This window comes from Salmo salar, chromosome 09, assembly GCF_965601325.2.
Source record: "Salmo salar chromosome 09, fSalSal1, whole genome shotgun sequence".
NCBI lineage: Eukaryota > Metazoa > Chordata > Actinopteri > Salmoniformes > Salmonidae > Salmo > Salmo salar.
In genome coordinates this window covers 74,932,764-74,939,496 of record NC_138299.1, presented here as the reverse complement: position 1 = coordinate 74,939,496, position 6,733 = coordinate 74,932,764, and the positions used below count along the sequence as shown (strand labels likewise).

At 43.9% G+C, this 6,733-nt stretch overlaps 1 long non-coding RNA gene across 1 annotated transcript; it reads right to left on the bottom strand.

The window, feature by feature from the left end:
• LOC145858033 (uncharacterized) lies at window positions 1-2,943 on the bottom strand. Its single transcript, XR_014378797.1, has 2 exons — window positions 2,753-2,943; window positions 1-1,482 (listed from the first exon to the last, which is right to left on the bottom strand). It is a non-coding gene; the product is annotated as an uncharacterized LOC145858033 (long non-coding RNA).
• Between the last annotated feature and the right edge of the window lie 3,790 nt (window positions 2,944-6,733).

Sequence of the window (6,733 nt, the reverse complement as noted above, 5' to 3'; positions counted from 1 at the left end):
TATATGCATACTCTTCTTTTATTAGAAAAAAAAAAGAAAAAAAACACTTATACAAAAACAACGAAAAACAGTCCTGTAAGGCTCACAGCTATACACGGAACAACTACCCACAAAACCCATGGAAAAACACCCCTACCAAATAGGCCCTTCAATTAGAGGCAACGAGGAACAGCTGCCTCCAATTGAAGGTCAACCCAATAAATAAACATAGAAGAAGAACTAGAATTAGAACAAACATAGAAATATATTAACATAGAACATAACCCAAAAAACCCCGAAACACAAAACAAACACACCCCTGCCACGTCCTGACCAACTTCAATAACAAAATGACCCCTTTACTGGTCGGGACGTGACAGTACCCCCCCCCCCCCCCAAAGGTGCAGACCCCGAATGCACCTGAATTTTTTTTTTACCAAAACAATAAACCCAAACTAAAGGGAGGGAAGGGAGGGTGGCCACCGTCACCGACGGTTCCTGTGCAAACACCCCCCCTTCCCCAAACACCCCCCTACGGAGGTGGCTCTGGTTCTGGCCCTAGTCCCCAACCTAACCGCTGAAGGCTCCGGGCTGAGGAGCGACTCTGGCTGCGCCGGACTGGCGGGGCGACCTGGGCTGCGCCGGACTGGCGGGGCGACCGGGGCTGCGCCGGACTGGCGGGGCGACCTGGGCTGCGCCGGACTGGCGGGGCGACCTGGGCTGCGCCGGACTGTGGGACGTCGCCGGAAGCTCTGGACGGGGCACTGTCGCCGGAAGCTCTGGACGGGGACTGCGCACTAAAGGCCTGGTGCGTGGGGCTGGCTTTGGAGGCTCCAGACTAGGGACGCGCACCACAGAGCTAGTGCGAGGAGCAGGAACAGGACGTCCTGGACTGGGCAGGTGCACTAAAGGCCTGGTGCGTGGGGCTGGCTTTGGAGGCGCCAGACTAGAAACACGCACCTCAAGGCTAGTGCGAGGAACAGGAACTGGATACACGGGGCCTTGACTACACACTGGTGGTTTAGAGCGCACAACCTGCACAACCCGTTCTGGCTGGATTGTTACCGTAGCCCGGCATGGGCGGAGTGCTGGCACAGGGCGAACTGGGCTGTGCTGAGGCATGATGGCTGCCGTGTGTATTTCCGCATAGCTCAGTGCCTTCATGGTCCGTTGCTCCCCATAATAAGCACGGGGAGTTGGCTCAGGTCTACGACCTGACTTAGCCATACTACCCGTGTGCCCCCCCCCCCCCCCCCATTTTTTTGGGGGGGGGCTGCCTCTTGTACTTGCCCATCCTTGCGTATAACGCCTCGTAATGGCGCCGCGTCGCCTTAGCTGCCTCCACCTCCTCCTTAGGGCGCCGGTACTCCCCCGCCTGGTGCCATGGTCCTGCCCCATCCAGGATCTCCTCCCAAGTCCATGACTCTTTATAGCTCCTCTGCTGCTCCTTCCTCCGCTGCTTGGTCCTGGTTTGGTGGGTAGTTCTGTCATAAGTTTCATCGTCTGAGGAGTAAGAAATATCGGACCAATACGCAGCGTGGTAAGTGTCCATACTTAACTTTTAAAAAAGAATTTTTTTAAACGTGAACACTAAACAAAACAAGAAAAACTAACGACAGTCCTGTAAGGCTCACAGCTATACACGGAACAACTACCCACAAAACCCATGGAAAAACACCCCTACTAAATAGGACCTTCAATTAGAGGCAACGAGGAACAGCTGCCTCCAATTGAAGGTCAACCCAATAAACTAAACATAGAAATAGAAGAACTAGAACAAACATAGAAATATATTAACATAGAACATAACACACAAAAAAAAAAACAAAAAACAACACACACCCCTGCCACGTCCTGACCAACTACAATAACAAAATGACCCCTTTACTGGTCAGGACGTGACAGTTACTTTTTATTTTATCTTTTACTTTAGTGTATTTAGTAAATATTTTCATAACTCTATTTCTTGAACTGCATTGTTGGTTAAGGGCTTGTAAATAATCATTTAACAGGTAATGTTGTATTCGGCGCATGTGACAGATAAAATTTGATTTGATTTGATCCACCTATGTGTGGTACAATTGATGCACTCAACCATGAACCCCTGGATTACTGGATTAAGCCCCAGTCCATCTGTTCATAGTTTGTGGAGAGGCGAATGGTATTAAATGTTTTTCTATTTACATTTTTTGCATTGGCCTCTGGAAAAATGTGGTGCATGCTTCCTCAGGTTTTGTCCCTTTTCAGTCATTTGAAATGTTTTTGTATTTTGACAAATTTAAGCAAGCTCAATTGATCCAATGATGGCCTATAGACAATAGTGTGAAACTGCAACCCTTAATTCGGGGCATTCCTGCATCTGCATCGAGCATCCCATTGGTTTCTGAATGAACGCCCGGAATGAAGGGCTGCAATTTTTTCGCCCCTGCTTAGACAGTGCCCTTCGCTCCTGCCTGCCGAACACCTGCCCTCACTGTCATTAAAAGAACTGCGGGTAAATCAGTGCCCGACAGGCGGGGGTGAAGGACATTGTCCGCTAGCAAAGCAAGCGGAAGACTGGGGCAAAACCGTGTGTTAGCTAACTAGCTAGTTAACAACAGTGTGTGCTTGCTTGCTAGTTAGCTAGCACACGGTCGTCGCCTCCGCCTGCTGTGTACTGGAGAAAACCGTGCCTGACAGGTGGGGGCGAAGGACACAGTCTTCCGGTCGTCCATGCCTCACACTAGCACAGGAGACTAGGGCAACACTGTGTACTAGCTAGCTTGATAGTTACCAACACAGTCTGCTTGCTAGTTAGCTAGCACACGTCATCCCCACCTTCCGCCTGATGTGTACCATTGTCCTCCTTAGGACTAGCTGGCTAAGCTAGCACACAGTGTACTTTGCTCCTGCCTGCCGATCAACTGCCCTCGCCGTTGTTAACAGAACTGCAGGAAAACAGTGCCCGACAGGCGTGGGCGAAGGACACTGTCTACCGGTGAATAGAGCTTAGCCCCCGCCCCTTCTGTGGGGTTTATTGGCGGTTGGCATCCAACGTTATTGTGGATTAATGACACCTATTGTACTGGAGCGCCACCGCCTCCCGCCTGTCCTAATTTTATTTAATAAAATGTTTTACTTAGGGAGTAGATCAGCTTTAATATTGCAGATAGATTGTAACTTCCATCAATGTAATTGTCTACCTCATGTACAACCCCCCATATATATATATACAGTACCAGTCAAAAGTTTGGACACCTACTCATTCGAGGGTTTTTCTTTATTTTGACTATTTTGCCAGGAGGAGAACATGACGCACCCCCCTCATATCTTTCCAAGACACAGGCAGGAACCAAGGATTGTTCATGACACCAAGACTGTTTCTTCACAAAGTCAAATTTCCTTCACATTCCATCCTTTTATCACTTGTGTGATAATAATCATTACATTTTAAGGTAAGCATTAGATTTTAACTTCAATATCCTATTTCTATTAAAGTAAGGGAAATCAACACATAAAACCAGAACTTCATAATTTCAGGCCCTTCATTCTGGGTTATACAATGTAATTAGTATGGTAATATTATCATCATAATAAAGGTTATACTTCTATTAATGAAAGTGAATTCATCAAAAATACACACACATACACAACATGTTAAGTAACATTGTTTAGACAAACGAAGAAAAAAAACACGCTGCAGCCCATTTGGCAATTTGGGATCCCCAACTTCCGAACAGGGATTCCAACCAAGTCGTAGGTGTCCACTCTGGTTGTGGGGAATTATTCTTAGCAACAGCGGCAATGTATTCGGTGAGATCAGTCATATCAGAAGAGTGATCTGGGACAAAAGTGTAACTTTCATTGCTAATTATTGCACAAGTGCCCCCTTGACCTGCTAAAAGATAGTCAAGAGCCTCTCTGTTTTGCAGAGCCAATTTACGTAATTCTTTTAGCATTTCAAATTTTCTCTATGTCTCTAGAGATCACTTGAATTTGGTCTAGGGCACATGCATATTGACTTTCACAGGGAAGAGAGAGAGGACACGTTATAACAGTTTCACACCAACCTTGCTACAATCTAATGGCTCTCCTCATAATTTAGGGACATAGCTCTGTCACTAGAAGCCACGCCTTTCCAAATCATAATTATAACTATTGATAAGTTATCCAACCCAAATTTAGAATGACAGTCCTTAGTGCTTCACGTTGGTTCTATCACTTTACTTTAAAACCCTCAACTTAGTACACGCCTATACTGGCAGAATGTACATTTACATTTACATACAGTATATTCATCTTATATTTCTAGCATTAACTATTCTCATCACTTCCGGTAATGACATATTGGTATCTCAATGCACTCTTAGTCTAAATTACTTTACATTTTGCAGTGTGCAGACCTCCACAATCAACCTGATACCTCAAATATTTTGGGGGGGATAAGCCTAAATCAATTACGGGCATGGTTGACCACCCCCCTTCCTCCGGGCACTTATCCTTCTGGCATTTCTTCATTTTATTCTTCAAATAGTGTTTCAGTTCGTCCTCCCCATTGCACATGTTCAAAGTGGATGGCCCTTGATAATGTCTCTCACCTGAGCCACCACTGTCCTTTACAGTCCATTAAGTCTTGTCTATTTTCCTACCAGTACAGCAAGTTTGGACGGGATCTCTCTCTCCATGCTCACTCCACGTGGACTCATGTCGCACTCCTGAGCGAAAAGGCATGAGAGAAAAGGCAGTTGATAGCTTCGACTGGTTGCTGTGTACAGGTTGCTGGCTTGGACTCAGGTCTCACGGTAGAAGTGGTGAAGGACCATACTGAACGCCATTGTCGCCATTACTTAAGCCGGTTGAGGTTCACACTGTTCTTGGTCAAATGATCCCTTCCATGCATCTAGATACCATCTGGGGTCACCTTCGCCCATAACCCAGAGAGAGGACAGACCAGAACAACAGTTTAGTTTAGGGCATTTCTGATTCAGGAAATCCAGACAAATTATTTACAATATGACAAATTATTACTACTACCTGATTGAGTAAATCCAGAGAAATGATTTACTGTATGACAAATTATTATTGCTACCAATATTGTTAATACAGTTTTCTAAAACAAATGTCAAAGAGAATAACAACACACAGTTGAAACCATTTTTTTATACTCCCCTATCATCATGGCGATCTCACCACAGAGATGATTACAGGGTGTTGGAAAAGCATTCCAGGTGAAGCTGGTTTAGAGAATGCCAAGACTGTGTAAAGCTGTCATCAAGGCAAAGGGTGGCTATTTTGAAGGATCTCAAATATAAAATATATTTTGATTTGTTTAACTTTTTGGGTTACTACATGATTCCATATGTGTTATTTCATAATTTTGATGTGTTCACTATTATTCTACAATGTAGAAAATAGTAAAAAAAGAAAGAAAAACCCTTGAATGAGTATGTGTGTGTCACGTCCTGACCCTAGTAAGATGTAATTTTCTATAGTAGAGTAGGTCAGGCCGTGACAGGGGGTGTTTTGGGTTTTTCTATGTTTTCTATGTTTTAGTTCTAGTTTTTCTATTTCTATGTTGGGGTTGTTTGGGTTGATCTCCAATTGGAGGCAGCTGATCCTCGTTGCCTCTGATTGGAGATCATATTTAAGTAGGGGTTTTTCTTCCTGGGTTTTTGTGGGTAGTTCTTTTCCGTTTTGTCTGTAGTACCTGACGGAAATGTTTGGTCGTTTTGTTGTTTTCTGTTTTAAGTGTATTCATTAAAGGAGATATGAGCACTTCACACGCCGCGCCTTGGTCCCCTCTATACGACGCACGTTACAGTGTGTCCAAACTTTTGACTGGTACTGTAAATAACACCCTGTATTCAAAAACACCTTGTGTTATTTGTAGTGGCTGCAGACCACAAAAACACTTCTCTTCTAAATGCCTACAGACAGCTGTCAGCGGGGCTTTCCATGGTATCGTTACACCCTAACGCTAGTCTTCTCATAAAACTAGTGAATAGCCTTCTCTCTATAAGACTATGGGTACCTTTTTATGCATTACTCGCCTTAAATGTATTTTTTATCATTTATTTTTATACAGATTAATTGAAATTGACTTACTGAAATCAGTTGCCGTTCCGCAATTGTTTGCGGATGATGTGTCTCCTCCTGGGCAGCTCACAGTAAGGGTCTGGTCTGGGTGGGTCTCATCCTCTTTTGGTCAGACAGGAATTTCCCCACGCTTTATAAAATGTGCTTCCGGTTTTCCTCGCAGACCACCACTGGAAAGCTCCGCAGGCAGAATCAATCATCCTATTCGTGACGCCCAAATGTTCCTTCCATTCCAATAAAGCAAGGTGGGCAAGTCCAGATATTCGCTACACTCGCAATAACATCTGCTAAAGACTTGTATGTGACCAATACATTTGAATTGTTTTGATTGTCCTTCACAGTTCCATTGATGTATTTAAAACCGTATTATAATCTGCCACCATAATAATAGTCTTGTATTACTTAAAGGTTTGATAAATTAGTATATATGTATATACGTGTATATATACACAAAGAAGCGTGGATCATAATTATTTGGACCATATAGTTTAATGAGCCAAATCTGTTTATGGTCCAATAACATATTTGAAATAATCCATCTACCTTGGGGATCATTTTGGACAATTTGCACATTCTGATGAAAATTATTGTTAATTAATATCATCACCCCTTTTGAGTTTCTTTTCCCATGGGAGAAGTATATTCCCCCCCGTCTTTTCTTATTATCTGCTAAGCCATT